Genomic DNA, 19,923 nt, shown 5'->3' on the forward strand with positions numbered 1-19,923 from the left:
AGAGGTATGAAAGATGTTACTATCAACTCTGTCCTGTGCTGATTGAATTCGCTAGTTCTGAAACCTTACTGGTAGGATGTTAAGATGATCCTTTGAGTCATGGTACTTATGAAAATGTAATTGGAGAGGTGGTTATTAGAAAGCTTGGTTTTAATACATCCTTGTTTAACTTGCTCTAGTTAGTAACTAACCTAGGTACCTCTTACTCTGGGCCAAGATGAGGGTGCTGTCAGTGACATACTCACCTTGGGCACAAAAATTAAGGGAATGCCAAAAATTTTAGTAATTAAGATAAATAATATTCTAATTCAATACTTTCAAAAATAAAAATTAATGCAAAAACTCCATGATGTATACAATAGCAACATTTTAAATAGAAACAGGACTCAATGGGGGCAGGATTGAGATGAGATGAGTAAGGTCCAAGTTATGCAATTGTACAAATACTCAGCAATCTAGAGGTTTTACTCGCCTCCCCTAGTCCCAGATCTGCTGTTACTCCCACCAACTGCAGAATTCTTCCTTCCTCACAAGAATAGTACCAAGATTGATGAGGTAAATTCTCCAAAGGACCTTAAACATCCTCAGAAGTGCTAGGAAGACAGACGGTATCATTTTTCAACTCAGAGCAGTCTTGCCCGAATATTATTATCTTTGCGTACTCAGTATATGTGGGGTCTGTGCCCTCTAGAAATTTGTGAGAAGACAGAGTGGGCTGTTTCTACGTCTTTAAGTAGGGTCGTCAGTCTTTTTTCTGCCATGATCTTGCTGAGAGGTTACCACTTAAAGGACACACTCTCAGCAGCTCTGCTCCTCGTTTGGCCGCCAGTCCAGATAAGAGGAGCTGTGGGTTATGCACAATGCCCAGCACTCTAATTCCACCATCTTCTTTTTTTCTAATTTGAGACACACAAATTATAAAATGGATGTTCTAGGACAGTGTTTTTCAAACTATGGATCATGATCTATCAGTGAGTTGTAAATCAACTTATTGGGTTGTGACCAGCATGTTTTTTAATAAAATAAAATAGATTAAATAGAAAATGTCAAATGGTAGTATTATTTTGTGAAACTTTTGTTTCAGGGGTGTGTGTGTGTGTGTGTCCTAGGTTTATTAATGTAGATTGTAGCTTTAAAAATAAAAAGATCAGGGCCGGCCCAGTGGCACAGTTCCACTTTGGCGGCCCGGAGTTTGCCGGTTCGGATCCCAGCTGCGGACATGGCACCGCTTGGCAAGCCATGTTGTGGTAGGCGTCCCACATATAAAGTAGAGGAAGATGGGCCCAGATGTGAGCTCAGGGCCAGTCTTCCTCAGCAAAAAGAGGAGGACTGGCAGTAGTTAGCTCAGGGCTAATCTTCCTCAAAAAAAAAATAAATAAAATAAATAAAAAAATAAAAAGATCAAAAGCCATTGACCCAGAGCCCTAGACTGAGAGCCAGAGACCTATGCTCTGGGCCTGTGCTCTCTCAACTGGCTGCATACGTCTCCGTGACAGGTCACTTGGTTTTCTTTTGGTCTCAATCTTCCCTATTTGTAAAATGGAAAGGTAGGAAGAAGGACCAGATGATCTCTAAGGTCTTTCCAACTCTGAAACTCCATGTCTTTATCAACCTTTGGATGAGAGCAGACCTTCATGTTGCCTTCTTAGTTTTGTTATATTGGATAGCCTCTGCCCAAAGACCACTGATTTAAGGAAATAATGTGCCTTGGAAACTTTAAGAATACCTTATATAGGAAAGGAAAGTGAAAATGAGCCATGATTGGATTGTCCCCTTTTCTATAGGAGAGCCTTTATTATTTTGGAGAACGACGAACAGATAAAACCAGCAGCTCTAAATTTCAGGGAGTAGAAACTCCTTCCCAGGTAAGTTTCTTTTTAAAAAAAGGTGGGTTCTTTGGGGAATTTGGTTAAGATTGGTGCCTATTACTTAGTTTCATTTAGACTTTTCTCCTTTGGTGATCAGGTAGCAGCACTTGGGTGCCCCGTGACAGGCCTGGATCCTTCCCAGGGCCCGAGAGCCATGCCTATGGCATGCCTGTGCTTTGCAAGCACTGAGTTCTCCCCAGAGCATCCTGCTTTCCATTTTATATTGGTTATTGTTTACAGAATTCAGGAGTTGATTCCCCTCCCAAAGTAGGAAGGTCCAATTCTAAGGTTCCAGACCTCTGAAAATATCTAAAGACATCAGCCTTTTATTTCCCTGCAGAAAGGAACTGAGTCTTTCACAAACCCCTACTGGGACAATTCAGCCCTTGCAGAACATCACAAGTGTGTATGTGCACACATGTGTGTGTGTGTGAGAGAGAGAGAGAGAAAGAGAGATGGGGAGGCTGTGTTTTTAAAGAGCGAGAAAAGAGGAAATTAACATTTTTCAAAAACCCATTATATACCAGTCACTATTGTACTTTTACATATATTAGCTCATTTCATATTCAGACAACCCATGTGAAATATATGCTATTACCCTATTTTTTCCTTTTGAAAACATTTTATTGTGGACTTTTTCAAATATAAGAAGTCAAGACAGGGCCGGCCTATGGCCAAGTGATTAAAGTTCCACACATTCTGTTTCTGCAGCCCAGGGTTTGCAGGTTCAGATCCCAGGTGCAGACCTACTCCATTCATCAGCCATGCTTTGGAGGCATCCCACATACAAAGTAGAGGGTGATTGGCACAGATGTTAGCTCAGGGACAATCTTCCTCAAGCAAAAAAAAAGAGCAAGATTGGCAATGGATGTTAGCTCAGGGTGAAACTTACTCACACACACACAAAAAGTCAAGACAATCATATAATAAATTCCTTACAGTCACCTCACCACTTCAACAATCATTTCATCATATAGCCAACCATGTTTCATCCATTCTCTCCCCATTCTCCTCGCACGCGTGCACACACACACACTCACTCTCCATCCTTTCTCTATACCTGGATTATTTTGAAGGAAATCCCAGACATGAGATCATTTTATCCCACAGATATTTTAGTGTGACATCTAACATAAAGACTCTTTAAAAAACCCTTAAAACCATTTATCACATCTAAGAATATTATACCTTAATAATATCTTAATAATTTCAAATGTCTACTCCATGTTTAAATTTCCACAATTATCTTTAAATCTTTTTTTAAATTTAGTTTGTTTCAATCAGGGTCTAAACAAGGGCCACACATTTCATTTGGTTTCTTTGTCTGTTAAGTCTCTTTTAGTTTATAGGTTTTCCATCTCTCTTCTTTATTCCTTGTACTTTGTTTATTGAAGGAACTTGGACATTTATCCTATAGAGTTTACAACATACTAGACTTTGTTGAACCAGGCTAAGTGCTTTGTATTCATTATCTCCTTTAATACTCTCAATAACTCCATGAGAGGGCACCATTGTGATTCCCATTTTACAGATTAGAACATTGAAGTTCAGTGAAATTTTTTTGAACCAAGAACTCAAGTCTAGATCTGTCAGACTCTGAAGCCCATTATTTCCCATCCTCTGCACAGCATCTCATCTGTTTTTGCCTTTTCTATATTGCCTCTCAAACCGAAGTGAGAGTTGGTTGGCAATTGTTAAGTAGATGTGGATGCGGCTGTGAAAGAAAGTTTTCTTTGAATGAAGTGATGGGAGCTGAATAGATAACCTTGGCCTTGTTAGCTGGCTCTGGAAATTTAGTAACTGCTGGCTCTAGAAGTTTAGTTTGGGGCAAAAGAACTCAGCCTTATCCACTGATACTTTTCTGCCACACCCAAGAAAAAAAAAAGATAGTAATAAGCTATAGGCTAAAAGTAATACTTGAACTTACTGAAGCCCGGCTCTAATCATGACATTTCCATGCTCAAAATCCATAATGGCTCCCCTCTGCCAAGGGCAACAAATATAAACATTTTAATCTGGCATCAAGATCTTATTTTTCCAGCCATTTCTTCCATAATGTACATTCACATGTCCTACGCTCTAACACGTTTGGACCATTTGCTGTTTCTCAGCCTGGTACCACTTTATACCCACATGCTGTTGCTCATGTGGACCCTTTTTCCTGGAGTCCTTTTCTCTTCCCAGCCTGATGTAGTCTCTTGCTTTTTCAGTTTTTATATCCCTTTGTGTTTCTTTTAGGGACTAAGTGACTTTATATTATTCTCTAGCTATTTGAAGTGGTGACTTCTCTGCCCCTTTTGCAGACAAGGCCCATGTCTTACCCATCTTCCCAACCTTGGCATCCCAAAGCACCTCTTATAGTATCTCCTTTGTTTGTAGTGAATGCTTACTAAATAGATGCTTGTCTTATTAACTTCTGTTACAAACCCTGTTGTTTTAGGCTGAAGGAGAAGGAAGAGTGAGAGTAAGAGCAGCTTTAGGGCCATGATGGGTTACATCCTTTAATGAAAGATCAAGAATCTAGTGGCAGAAGCCAAGGGGACGCGAGATGTAACTCCTTCAAGGACTCTCGCTGTACAGATTCCCTTCCCCATTTCTTCTGTAGTCATGCACAGTTTCTCTAACTTTGGTCCAGAACTGGCACTCCCTAGGCTACAACAGAATCTTTTCTGATTCACTGGGAGAGCAATACAAGGACCCGGCCCCAGGTTTCTGAGCTGTGTTGGCAAAGCCCCAGGACAGAGTTCCCTCCATGTGGGGAGGTAATTCTCAGATACCGTCAAATTCTGACCCTGCATTGTGGGCCATTCTACAGACTACATTTCATCCACCTCTGAGTTAAGAAATTGCAAGAGCGCTTCCCTTGACTGGCCCTTTCCAATGCAAAGTATGGCAGTTAATTTAACACTTCTCATTGGGTGCAGAAGAGTCCGCGAACTTTTAAGTCCAGTTGATTCAGTACCTGAACTCTTCAGCTTCTTGAAGAAAGATTCAAGGAGAGAGCCCTTGTGAGCAGCCTGCCACAGGAGAAGAACTAGACTAAAAAGGACAGGGCTTCCTTGAAAATAGAATTGGGGAAATGCAAAGTGAAGGAACGAGAGAAGAATATGTATCTACCACTGGCCTAGAGAAGTCTTCCTCTTGAGTTTTCACATCTGCAGTTCTCTCATGCCTAGGAGGCGACTCTCCACCAAACCACAAGCCTTCCTTTAACTCCGTCACAGTCAAGCTTCTACCCTTGGATCGACCTTTTTCACAGTTGCAGTTAGCTGCATCTCACTGTAATGTTGTTGAAACTGCTTTGTTGGTTCTGGTTGGTCAACCTCTCAGTCATAGCAGCCTATAAGCAACACCTGGCTCCTTTCTTGTTCCTTCCCCACAGCACTTAGTTCAGTATCTTTTTTTAAGGTAGATATTCAGTCGTGAGGCAACATATATAAAAACGCCTATAATGGCATGTATGTAGATTCATATAATGTCATCCAATAAATGTTTCCTTAATTAATTACTCTCCTTAACAAGTTCTATGTATAGAAAAAAAATCAGGAATGCTGACTTTAGACTTTTCATCTCCACTTAAACTGAGGCTTCTGTTGTTTTGCAGAATAGGTATGTTGGATACTTTGCAGCTGTGAAAAATATCTACAATATGAATCTTCCTCCAAGAAGGATACTTATGATAAAAAAAATTATTGTTCATTCAATTCATGGTAAGTGCTTTAGTATAATTGGAAAATTGGGCAGGAAGGCCAGTGTTCTTACTATTCGAGAGAGTTTCCCTTACGGTTATATAAAACAGACAATCCCAACTCACAGTTGTCTTTTTATGTATCCTCACATATGAACCCCTCCCCCTGGAATTTCCTATTGGCCTAGCAGTGCTGTGCTCATATTAGCAACCCTTAGACATCTTCTCCGTTCCTCTCCCATCACCACTTTGGGGGGTCCATCCCCTTCCCTTTTCTCTTGTTCTTATTGCTGCTCTGGTCTCAGCCCAGGTGGACTTTTCAGAGTGGAACCTCTGATGCAGAAGAGAGGAAGGGCCTGTGAGCCCTGGAGACCACTTCTCTCTCATACCCACCTCTAGTTCAGGGATGGTCTTGGCAGCAGCATCTCTACCATTTTCTCACCTACTCCTTTCAGAGACCCTTTGTTTTCTCACCACCCTGGTCTCTCCTTTTGCCCTCCCTCCTCCACCTGTAGCCCCCTCACTCTCAGCAGCTCCATCAAGATGTCTTAAATGCCCAAACAGCAAATGAATTTTGTCGCCACAAATTCTTTTTACAAATAACTACCGAATACCTGCTTTGGGCCAGCCCCACGCTAGTGTTTCTCTGCCCTTAAGGAGTCCCTGGGTGGTTAGCAGAGGGGCGGAATGAGTACGAAGATAAAGAGCTGACCACAGTGTTGGGAGCACACAGAGTCTGGGCCCCACCCAGCCTGGGGGTCAGGGAAAGCTTCTTGAGGGGACAGTGCTTAGATCTTCCCTACCTGAATCCACATGAGCCTGGAAAGGGTTGAGAGAAACCTGGGCTGTATGGGGTGTCTTTCAACGCCCCAACTGTTACTGATTATTACCAGGAGTAAAAATCCTTATAAGCTTCAAAAGAATTGATGTTTGCCTGCTTCAAGAATGATGGAGAGAGACTGGGATCCACCAGCGCCCAGGGAGGCAGGAAAATTGGTCAGATCGTCCATCTCTGGGACTTGAGAAAGAAAAGAAAGGAAGGAAGGGAGAGGAACTGGCCTCAAGTCCCATGTCTCTATTTCTCCATCACTCACCTCTCTTTCCTGCACAGCTCACCTCCAGGAGGTGGGAAGGCAGGGATGTCTCAGCAGAAAGGGGATAGGGCCTCACTCTCACTGCCAGAGGTGCAGCAGGGGGTGAGGCTTCTGATCCCTAAAGCAACAGCCAGATTGTAGACCATGAGGAGGTGCTGAGTGCTGGACCTCTCATGGGTGGAATGGTGCCAGAGCATTGGTAACCACCCAGACAGCCTAGTGTTTTCAGCATTCTGAAGAGTCACACAAAGTAAGATCTAGATATTTATTTTTTTTAGCATTTCATCCAATCATTTACAAATAAAAAAATCTTTAAATAAATATATATATACTACATAGTTGAAAAGATAGATTACAGTTGTTAAAATATAAAATGCTTTTTTCAAATTATTTACATACCTCCTCCATGCACACACACCCACCCATATCACCATCACCAAGAGGTGGTGGTGAGGAATTTTGGTGGATTACCACAAACAGATTATGTAGGTTTCTGGCTTCTGAAACCAACTTCAACCTAGTAGCATTGTTTCTGTGGGAAATTTTGGTCTAGATTTTCAAGCAAGCATCATGCAGGCAAAGCCTAGAAACACAGCCTGTTCTAACAGGAGGCTGCCCAGTAGAGGTCAGAAGCGCTTTGCTCCCCTTCCTTCCCACACTCAGTGGGGCCCTGCACACTAGACTGCAAGGCTGCTTTATTCCACAGAGTGAGAGGCAACACAGTTGGCTCTTGGAGCAGTTTCTTCCTCTAAGAAATTTAAAACCAACTATAGACCAACTGGATGGTGTGAGAGCCTGTATGGTACCTGAGTGCACACTCTGCCTCAGTTTCCTCTTTGTTAACAATGGGAATAACAGTATCTATACAAACTTCTGTGAGTATTAAACTATTCAAAACAGGCAAACAGGCATTTAGTCTAATGGAGTTTTTTTAAAGATCGGCACCTGAGCTGTTGCCAATCTTTTTTTTTTTTTTTCTGCTTTATCTTCCCCAATCCCCCCGGTAGACAGCTATATATCTTCGTTGCACATCCTTCTAGTTGTGGCATGTGGGACGCCGCCTCAACGTGGCCTGACGAGCAGTGCCATGTCCACACCCAGGATCTGAACCAGCGAAACCCTGGGCCGCGGCAGCGGAGCGCGCGGACTGAACTGCCCGGCCACGGGGCGGCCTCCTAGTTTAATGGAGTTTTAATGCATTTCTCTAATATGAACAATGAGAATAAGATTAGTTTCTCAAAATCCTAAGCTTAGAAATGTTTTTAATAAGTTCTAGAATTTCATATGTTGTTCCAGTCTGATATTGTATCCTAAGACTGTGACTTCTCTCTTAATATTTTGAATTTTATTTAAACTCTGTGGAGACATTTAGTAAAACCATAAGGTGCAGATGTGGTGAACAGAGGAACTAACCCAAATTTTTAAGTACTGCAGGTGAAAAATGGAGAATTTCATGCATTTGGTTTCCTAATCTCGGGCTAACATAAAATAGAGGATTTTAAAAGTCCAATTTGAGATTCCTCATGAAGACTTCCAGATAGAAAGTTGTGACCATAGCAGCTGTTCAGTACAATGTGGGTCTAGGCTTGTGGGGCCAACTTAAGAAGGCCTCTATGGGAAGTTAAAATTCTTGCTGCACCATGTAAATCATCAGGCCAAACCTAATGACACCAGCCTTCTTTTGGAATAATAATCTTCCTTTCAGATTGTTTTGATCACAACAGAAAGGGGATGGGAGACTGTCAGGAAAAAGTGTGGAAGACTTTGAAACAGGCAGTATCTTGTCTAGGGTGCCCTTCCGTGGTTCCCTCCACCTCTCATGGTCTTTAAGCTATTCTACAACTCTGTAAGTTGTAGAAAACTGATAATAATGCAAATAATTTTTGTACATAGAAAAGCAAATTAGTTGTGTTCAGTGAAAAGTGATTGATTGTTGACAGTTTTATATCTGTAAATTCATCATTCCTTATTTGCCTATAAATGTGCAGTACTTTGAACCAGCTGTAACATTTTACTGGTTCCTTATTAATTAAGGAGTTAAATAAAATTTTTAATGTGTGTTAAAAAAATGCAAGGTACAGGACAGTACTATGGTATGCAACAATTTCTGTAAGACAAAAGGGGGCAGTAATGTGGATTCATATTTGTGTGTGTGTACACATAAAATTCTCTGGGAGAATATATATTCATATTTGATTATGTATGCATGAAAAGCAAGAAACTAATAGTAGCGATTATCTATTTGGGGCTGGAGAACTAAACGGGAAGATGGGTGAGACAGAGACTTTTCACTTCATCTGTTTTACCTTTTATTTTTAAGTCATGTAAGTATACTTCAATTATTTAAAAATTTTAAAGGTGTGAGAATTAATTTAAGCTTATAAATCAATGCCCTTTTCTTGTCATGTGATAAGCATTTGACTTAGTTTAGTTCTACATTTTACTGATCTCTGGTAGACATCAGTAGGAAGAAGATTTGCAACTGGAATAGGACAGAGGGAGCTGAGGCAAAGAAACCATGATTCCTAATGACAAATCAATAATACGGTATTTGGGGCTGGCCCCGTGGCCGAGTGGTTAACTTCGCATGCTCCGCTGCAGGCGGCCCAGGGTTTCGTTGGTCTGAATCCTGGGCATGGACATGGCACTGCTCATCAAACCACGCTGAGGCGGCGTCCCACATGCCACAACTAGAAGGACCCACAACAAAGAATATACAACTATGTACCGGGGGGCTTTGGGGAGAAAAAGGAAAAAATAAAATCTTAACAAAAAAAAAGGCTATAAAAAAAACATAAAAAAAAAATAATACGGTATTAGAGAAAGCAACACAAACATAATATAAGATGAACAATCAAGAATGATTAGTATATGGGGGGCCTGGTGGCGCAGCAGTTAAGTGCACATGTTCCGCTTCTTAGAGGCCCAGGGTTCGCCGGTTCGGATCCTGGGTGTAGACATGGCACCACTTGGCACGCCATGCTGTGGTAGGCGTCCCACATATAAAGTAGAGGAAGATGGGCATGCATGTTAGCTCAGGACCAGCGTTCCTCAGCAAAAAAGAGGAGGACTGGCAGTAGTTAGCTCAGGGCTAATCTTCCTTGGAAAAAAAAAAAGAATGATTAGTATATGACTTTATTTGAATATTTGTTTTAGTTTTGTACCTTTAGTTCCATGCATATTTAAGTGAAATATGCAGGGTTGAAAGGAAAACAATAAAAATTAATTGGAGGCTTGAGAAACCAGCCCTTTGAGGAAATGCTAAGGGAAGTGGGCCATTGGAATTGAAAAAGGAGCAAGAAACCATCTGTCTGTAAATACATCCTGACCACCGTAGAAATGTTTGGATACAGATATTCGATATTTTCAGAGACTGTGCTAGGAACTGGACTTAAATTTGTTAAGAAACATCATGATTAGAAGTCTGAAGAAAGAAACACATTAACAAGGAAGGTTGCAAGTCACCTTTTCTATTTTTTTTTTTCTTAGAAAGATGAAAAGATGAGATTCTAAGTCTTAGAAGCTGACCTATATGACTTTTTATTTTTCTCCAGCCTTATAATGTCTGCTTTAGGAGACAGATTTGGGCTTAAAGCCTTGTCCTTCAAAGACAAAATCTATGCATGTCCCAAATGTTTCTATATTGACACGTTGTTAGCTGGGATAATCTTTTCTCGTTTTAATCCATAATTTTAATTGGGGAGACATTTTGATCTTTGCTCTAACCAGCCTAACTTTTTAATTTCATTCAGGTGTTGGAAATGGAAATGGACGTGATCTGAAAGTACAAATAATAATGCGTAAAAGGATTGTCTTTGTCTGTGCTGCTTCCAAGAACTGTAGGGTAAGAGAAAGCACGTGAACTGAAAATTCTGGTATTTGTCTCAATCTCAATGTCAAATCAGCATCTTGACCTCCCCAGACCAGTGCTCACCACAAAGAGAGGCCAAGTTGCTTTCTGGTTACCATCCGACTGAGTGTCCCTAGTCAGAGCTAAATTAAACTCACTGTTCAAACTAGTTTTTTCAGGGCATTTTCCAGAATATATTTTCAGTTCAGAGTGTTGCATTGTCTTTCATTTTTCCATAAATGTCAAGCAGTTTCCCAGGAATCTACCAGAGTATTTTTTCTTTTTAAAGGAATCCTTTTGGTTGTTTTTTTTTTTAAGATTCGCACCTGAGTTAATATCTGTTGCCAATCTTATTTGTTTTTTCTTCTTCTTCTCCCCAAAGGCCTCTCCCCCACCCCCTGCCAGTACGTAGGTGTATATTCTAGTTGTAGATTCTTCTGGTTGTGCTTTGTGGGATGCTGCCTCATGGTCCTTTTATTGGATGGCACTGATTGTGAAATTTTAGTGTGCATGAAAATCACCTAGGAGCTTGTAAGATGCAGATTCCTAGGTTGCACCCCAAAAGTATAATTCAGGAAATTTGGTTTGGGGCCCAGGAATCTCTAGACTTAGTGATGTCCCAAGTCATTCTAACTCAGATGTCCCATGGAACTGCTCTGTGAGAAACAATGCAAGAGGAATCTCTTTACCCAAAGCAATGGGAGCTGGTAGTCAATGTTTTCTTACATGTTGGAGAAATGCCTAAGACTATGGACCTTTTCTGAAGCAATAAGCAAGCTTCCTTAATGGGTCTAAGAAAAATTAACTTTTAAAATTCTCAGGCTTCTGTCTCTAGTTCTACTATTACCTCTCCAACAGCACTCCTTTCCCTTCTTTTTGTGCCCCCCTCCCAACTGAGGGCACTCACCGAGGCCTGATCCTTGGCTTTCTGTTCTTCTCTCCACACATACTCTATTATTGGTTCTGTTCATCCATCCCCCTGGCTTAAACTATAATTTTTTTCTTTCATTCACTCAATATATTTATGAGCACCCACTGTGTGATAGATACTGGAGCTACAACATGGACAGTCTCTGCCCTAACAATTCAAACACATTTGTCAATCCGTATTTATCAAATGAGCTTTTCCTCTGCTTCTGCAAATGACACCAGCATTCTCTCGCTCAGGCCTTCAAATTTGGTATTATCTTTGGTTCTCTCTTTGCCTTGGCCCCCTATATTCAGTTAGTCACCAATTCCCGCTGATTATACCTTTGAAATCTCTCTTCACTCTCTCCCTTCCTTTCTGTTCCCATTGCTACCACCTAGTCTAGAACCTCATTTGCTCACGCCTAGATTTCTACAATCATCTCCTTACCTTTTCTTTCTCCTTATAATGCAGTATATAGGATCCTGCAATATGCATCCTGAAATACTGCTCTCATTGTGAAAAGCTTATAGGTAGAGCAGAAGACAAACTGCGTGCCCATGGTCAAAGCCAGTTACTATATTTGGCTCAGTATTCTTATCTGTAAAATAAAGATTACATCTCAAGTGTTGTGAGGATTAAATTACATAATATAGTTGAAGTTGCTTTGTGAGCTATTAATCACTAAATAAATGTTATATGTGATAATTATCAGGCCACTTTGTCACAAAGGAAATGCCCCACCATATTCTTCAACAACTTCCTTCTTATTTCCCTGGCTCTTCAACTCTCAAGATACAGCCCTATCATACCTGAGCTTATTTCCATCATAACTTGACCTGCAGTCTCCACTCCAAGTAGACTGGGTCCCCTTTGGCCTTTGGAACACAATAATGTCTGATTCATGTTTTTGTTGGTCTTTCCTCCCCCTTCCTCTTTCTGGCCCCATCCCCCACCCCCAGCTGCCTCCTGCCTGAACTGGATTATCTTTTCAATGCTCTTCTTCATTTATACAAGTCCTTCCATGCCCAACTCAATTTCTACCCCCTTAGTGAAGCTTTCTCATTCTATACCTCTGGTTAACCTCCCCTGAAGCACACAACAGCACACTCAGTCTTCATCATACAACTTGACATGTCATTATATGCCATGCTACTATTGTTCCTTATGTGTATAGCTCCCTGAAGCGTCAACTGAGTCTGCACCTTCTTCTGTATTTTTCACAAGGTCTAGTATAGACCTTTCTCACTGTGGTGCCACTATTATACAAGGATGAAGCAATAACAGAAATATTCAGTATAGCTTCAAAGTTGCTCATTCCAGAAACTTGACATATCTTTGGCCACTCCATCCAGCAGTCTGCTAGGAACAAGGTCTATGATCCCATCAGCAATCACAACATTTTGGATAGAACGTGACCAATTATGCATTGCTTTTTGAATGTGAATATCAACTTTAAAATTGAGCTTCTTAGCATGTTCCTAATATATGAAAATTGAGTGACACACATTCAACAGTAAAGTTTACTTGGTAAACCTCTAATAGAAAATTGAATACTTGCTTTTCAACAGTGCCCCACCATAACCCTCAGATATGTTGGCCTTTCAAAAATGTAAACAACAGTATTGCAACTTTATAGAAATAATGATTAACGTGTAGATATACATGTGATTGGGCTATGAGACCAAGAGTACTCAATAAATATAGGAAGCCTCAATAAGTGAACGTGAACTTCGCTGTTCTACTCATTATCTCATTATTAGCTAGGTTTATAGTTCTGAACTCCATGTATTCATTCACAGATACATCATGATGTGGAAACAGACAGAGTGATAATTACTCCAGTTAACTGTCCACCTCTGTATGACGACGTGAAAGTGCAATTTTTCTCTTCCTCCGTGAGTAATCAAGAAACAACCTATGCCATTATTCTTGTCTGGTCTTTGATTCTGGTTTGGGATTTCCTTTGCTACAATTCCCAACAAGGGAGATGATAGGAGATGTCAATCCCTAGCCAGGGAGAGGGAGAAAAGAAAAGCAACAAGTCAGATCTATAATTTTTTTTTTAAAAGAAAAGCATATGTAATTTTAAAATTCTCTTGCTCATTTGTTTTTTCTAAATTCTATACAATTTGCATGGATTAACTTTCAAATAAGAAAAAAATACAAAAACCAAGATGTTAAAACAACAAAGGTATGTTTTACTCTATAGCAGTGATCACATTTTTGTTTTGTATCTTTAAAATACATCACTCCCCAAGGGGATGCACTATAATTAGTGTTCGGGTGGTGAACATGATGTAATGTATACAGAATTTGAAATATGATGTACATCCGAAAAAAATAAAAATTAAAAAAAATTAAAAAATAACACTAGCTTGTGCCAAACTAAAAAAAAAAAAATTCATCACTCCCCATAATTTACAAAATACTTTAAAGTGAGGGAGATTTTATTTTCCTCTGAATTGATTTATAATACATTGTAAATGGTAGTTTTAATCTAATATTTACTTTATGAAAAACTGAACGTCTGCCATTGTCATTACTCTGAATATCACGTATATAGTTTATATTGATAGTCATAAAATGTGTGAGTAGGGCCAGCCTGGTGGTGCAGCAGTTAAGTTCGCACGTTCTGCTTCGGCGGCCCGGTGTTCACCTTCGGATTCCGGGTGCGGACATGGCACCGCTCAGCAAGCCCTGCTGTGGCAGCCGTCCCACATATAAAGTAGAGGAAGATGGGCATGGATGTTAGCTCAGGGCCAGTTTCTCAGCAAAAAGAGGAGGATTGGCAGTAGATGTTAGCTCAGAGCTAATCTTCCTAAAAAAAAAATGTGTATTATTCTGTATATAACAAATTTCTAAGCCTCAGTAGTTTCATCTTCCTATTAAATCACCAAAGAGAACTGCCAATAAGTAAATATGCTGATCAATTTAAAACTTATTTCCTGTGCCTTCCTTCAGCTGCTGCTTGCTCCCTGTTGGGAGAGAATCTGTTAAGTATTGAAATGGTAAATATGTTGAAGCAGGTGACCTGGATTGTTCCCACAGTGGATGGTTACCCCTTGAATAATGGACCAGTTTGAATTCTCTATCAGTGGTCTCTACACCAAGCAGAAGCACTGGTGTAACGGCATTGACCCATTGACATTAGTAATACCTGGCCTTTGTGATTTTCCAGGGCCATGAGATGAAAGCACTTTCAAAAAATTTAGGTATTTTTATCATCATCAATAATGACGGTTAATTATCCAATGCAGCTGCTCCTTGTAGAAATGGACAATATATTTGGGCATAAATAATCATAGATCCTTAGTAGATTCTGTTTAGCACTATCTAAACCAGATTAAAAGACCACTGTCTACATTTATAAATACCTATCACAGAAAAAATAGATTTCCTTGAAATTTTTGGTAGAAACAGCAAAAGAACAGCAGTCTCGGGCCGGCCCAGTGGCGCAGGAACAGCAGTCTCAGGCCGGCCCAGTGGCGCAGCAGTTAAGTTCGTACGTTCCGCTTGGACGGCCCAGGGTTCACCGGTTCGGATCCCAGGTGCGGACATGGCACCGCTTGACAAGCCATGCTGTGGTAGGGGTCCCGCATATAAAGTAGAGGAAGATGGGCACAGATGTTAGCTAAGGGCCAGTCTTCCTCAGCAAAAAGAGGAGGATTGGTGGCGGATGTTAGCTCAGGGCTGATCTTCCTCAAAAAAAAAAAAAAAAAAAGAGCCGTCTCTTAAAGCCTTCTCCTTTGTGTGTTAAGTGTAATGTTAAAGACTGTAAGTGCTGCATATTTAATGGCTACAATTGTTTGATAAACAAGAATAAAGGAAGGAATTTTAATCACTTTGGAATGATTAGTTCTTGGTATCAATTTTACTATGAAAAATAACCTTTTATTTTTAAACCATGTCTTTTTAGAATATTCCTAAGTACTATGACAAATGCCCGTTTTTCTTCTGGTTTCATACATCATTCATGAAAAACAGGTATGGCTATGATATAATCCAGTAGAAATGGCTTCATCTTCAATGTATGTGTAAGGTGAAATGGCAAGTCTTTTGCTGATTACCATAAGCTCAATTTATAGAAACCAAAAAGTCCTCTAGTCACCACTCTTCATTGCCTTACCCATCTTAATCTGAGTATTTAAAAAATATGGTTATTCTTGAGACCCCCTGTTGCATCATCCTCAAGGTCTATACCATAGGACTGCATTATAAGTTAAAATGTATTATAATCAGATCTCGGGTGTGGTGGTAAATCCCTCCCATGGAAGTTTAATATGAGTCTGCTCAGTACCTCGAATATGGCAGGTCCTCAGTATGTGTTGATTTACTGATGACCGGCCACCACCAAATTCTCTTCCAAAAGAAGGCATCACCTAGCAAGGCTTCAGCTAGTTTAAAAGCTGATTGACTCATTTATATCAATGGCAGAAGTTATAAGACAGAATAAGTATCATAAAGACAGCTAACAAAAATCATTAATAGTCTCCCATTTAAAAGGATTTTCTAATAACTAAATTGGGAAAGCTTTTTTAAAAATTAATTGATTTGAAGATTATTATTCCAAAGAATCTTCTACCATATCTGGAAACTCATTCCTGAGTCTATAAGTTCTTCACTTTAAGGAGTATGTTTTGTGGTGCTGAAAATTTCAGATCATTGGTATCACCATACCATGAAATACAAAAGGAAAGTAATATTCAAAACATTGTGCAGGTGAGTTTTGAAGAAGTGGTTGTGACTGTACGTGGCATGAATTGATAGTTCTCACTACATGCAAGCCTAGCCTTTCCTTCAACCCTGAACTAAATCTAATCACACAAGTCCAGTGACGCAACACTGAACTGAACATCCGGCCTACACACTTACAACGACACACATCTAATGGGTTCTGATAGACTGAACTTTGGATTTAATGGAAAATTTCTAGCAATTTTTTCCCTAGATGTTTGCAAACAATAAACTTTGATTCCTAACAGGAACAAAGTCCCTCATATAGACATCTGGGCAGAACGTCACTTGATGCTACTCCTGAAAAGTGGTTCTTGCTAAGAACAGTTTTTTCCTTTAAAACACCATAATCATATAGGAGAGGCAACAAATTAGATGACTTTTCTCCTCACTTATGTGTTTCTAAAGATTTAACATTTAAATTTCCATACTACCTAGTAAAGCTGTTTTTATTAGTTACAAGATTCTTAATCAGCTGAAAATGTCAGCTTCATCATTTAAAAGACACTCAGTATTTTATTACTGGGTTTTAATACACATCGAGTCTCTCTGGCTGATTTGTCACATATAGAAACTTATTTTATTAAACCCAGATGTCATTAACTCCATTACAGGCAATGTTAAAAGAATCGACGACATGTTGTTACTGCTGTGTTACTGAGGATTAAGATACTTTGCGTCTCCCTAGAGAAGGTGGGAGGACGGGCTCTGAGAAGGGGCTGAGCCTAACGGTGGCCAGGTCTCTTCTAAAGCTCTAACAAGCGGGCCCGGCTGCATGGCTTTCCTCTTAGCCCAAAATTAAACGTAATGATTTTTTTTCTATTCTAGGCTTTATCTTTCAAGAAGCGAACTGGATAATCCCCATAAACAGAAGACATGGAAAATTTACGGTCCAAAGTTTGCAGTCGAGATATATTTTCAAGCCAGAACTAACGTCTGACTGAGCACAGTGTCCTTTCCAGGATAGAATCACGTCTTTTCAATCCCTACTGCACGTTGACATCTTAAAAACCTGTCTCTTTGACAGTATACTTTTATTTACATATATGTACATGTGTTAAGAAATCTATTACAAATATAAAATGTCAGTGGCAGTTTTTTTTTCTTCTTTGAAGGAATATACTTCACACATAGTTTTCATCTGTATTGAGATAAATTTGGAACACAGTACACAGGAAAACTCGCCAGCCCTGGGGGTTAGTGGTTAAGATTCAGCGTGCTCACCACTGCGGCCTGGGTTCGTTTCCTGGTCAGGGAACCACACCACCCCATCTGTTGGTTGTCATACTGTGGCAGCTGCATGTTGCTGTGATGCTGAAAGCTGTGCCACCAGTTTTTCAAATACCAGCAGGGTCACCCATGGAGGACAGGTTTCAGCAGAGACTCCAGACTAAGACAGACTAGAAAGAAGGGCCTGGCCACCCACTTCCAAAAAAATTGGCCATGAAAACCCTGTGAAGAGCAGCGGAGAATTGTCTGATAGAGCGCTGGAAGGCGAGAGGATGGTACAAAAAGACCGGGCAGGGTTCTGCTCTGCTGTCCACAGGGTCGCTGGGAGTCAGAATTGACTCAACAGCACTAACAGGAACATTAAAAGTTACCACTTTTAAGAACTTTGAAATAAAACTTTCATATCAAAATAATCGAGATATTTTAAAAATGCGATTCTCCCCAATACTGTGGGTTTATTTCATTTACTTATATATTTTTGAACAAGTATGTATTCCCCGCTTTCACATTTGTAATTTCAGGTTTATTAGAAAGGCAATCCCTATTTTCTTCCTCCACTTGATTTATAAACTGTCTGTTAGCAAACATCACATTGGCAGCAAAGACTGTTTCAAACCCCAAGAACCATTCCACAAGCAGTCCCCCACCCCCAACACACACTTCTCTCTTGCCCCAAGCACCGCACGGTGTGACGAGCTTCCTTTAATTCTACAGGCACAGACGTCGGGGAGGCTAACAGAATCTTGGTAAACATGAAGGATAAAGAATCTCAGTAACTTTTGCTTTTGTGTAACATCATCAGTGAAGCCAAAGGAAATATTTGCCTGGAGAAATCTAGATTATTTTACAACCCACCCCTACTCACAACCAACTTCACTCGGGTGATGTGGAACTACGAGGAAAGGTCACCTTTCTGTCATAAACACACGCTAGCCCTGTGTCCACCGGAAATCATATTCTCATTGGTACTGGGTGCTATTTTATTCTAAGTACCTTCACTGCAACTTTATCTCAGGGCCATAATTGTCCTTGAAAACAGTTCTAGTTTGGCTTTATTTAAATTATCCTTGAGTGATTTTCCTTTTATTGGCAAGGCTCTCAACAGTCTAGACCAAGTTGAATTTATCAAGAAGTGAGAGGTAGCAACTGATAAGAACCGGTGCCTGTGCTAAAACAGTGTACTCATTCCTGAAAACCTTGTGCTCGGCAAAAAGCACACTAAAAAAAAAAAAAAACAAGTTCGTGGGGAAAAAATAGGGTTTGGGACGGACCACTCCAACTAAGCAACTTCGTAACCGGCATGCTAACCACTCACCACCCAGGTTGGCAGCTCAGACTATCTGGCAGTTGCCATCGTAGGTATCTTTTTTAAAGGGGACCTAGAGCCGTACTTTAGAGAAGGGCTGGTGGGTGGCAGAGCGGCACAGATGGGAGTAGAGCTCTGAGCCGCTGGGCATCATGGTGGCACAGAAAGCCGTGCAATCCTGGCAGGCTGCCTGGTTATGGTGCTCTTTTTTCCTCTCAAAATAGCCCACAAAGGGTCCCAGCTACCGGTGCAGCAGCGTAGCTGAAGGCTGTCTGCTTTTCTGACAGAAGTTGTCATTTTACTCCCCTAATTGGGCTTCCCTTGGAGGAAGAGTTATTGGAGGAACATGCTTTCAAGTTCCTTCCACGTTATGACTACTTTATTCCCTGTATTTGTGTGACAGAAACGTGTTGTGGCAGAATACGTTGTACGGTTTCCTTTAAAATTCCTGGAGCAACAACCCACGGAGGGCAGAGGTGGCGGCGGGCTTAGGGGAATGGGGAAAAACTGCGATCTCACTCTTCAACCGAGCCAGTCACCTTTCTCAATACTGCCAACAACAAGGGAAGGAAAGCGCAGTTTTTAAGAACCTTGCTTTTAGAAATAAAGGGGACTACAGTTGGGGTTTCTCTCCCCTAATCCTCCAAAATGCATCAAGATTTCTGGCAATTCTGAGTCACCACACTCCCCTGCTTTTGCTCACCTAACAAGAACTGGTTTAGGGCCTCTTGGGTATTGCTTTCTTCAAACCCACTGTGAAGCGTTCTTTGACCAATGCAAGAAACTTCCATCATAATACATCAGAATAATACTGGTTTTCTTAAACAGAATTTACTAATCTGAAATAGAATTATCCAAAACTTAATAGCAAGAAGTTTAACTATTTTAAAAAATAGAATGGCATCCTGCCAAGTCAGTCCCGTCCCATCCACAGCCTGGTGCAGGGGGAGTGATTCCAGAGAGCCAAGATTCATACCGCCAGTGTATGTAAAAAGTGTGTATTTTGGTCCATTTACCTACAGTGAAATAATTTTACATCAGGAATCTTGCTGACAAAAACCAATGCTTGTTGCAAGAAAACCACCACCTCGGAATATTACTAAACATGCCTCAAACATCACTGTCACTTAGTTCTTTGCATGGATATAAAGTACTTAAACAAAACAACTCATCATATGCTCAAATATTAGGTAAATAATTTAATGATGATAGAACAATAGAATTTCTTTAAACACAATATTTC

The sequence above is a fragment of the Equus asinus genome, unplaced genomic scaffold, assembly GCF_041296235.1.
Source record: "Equus asinus isolate D_3611 breed Donkey unplaced genomic scaffold, EquAss-T2T_v2 contig_306, whole genome shotgun sequence".
Taxonomy (NCBI): Eukaryota; Metazoa; Chordata; class Mammalia; order Perissodactyla; family Equidae; genus Equus; species Equus asinus.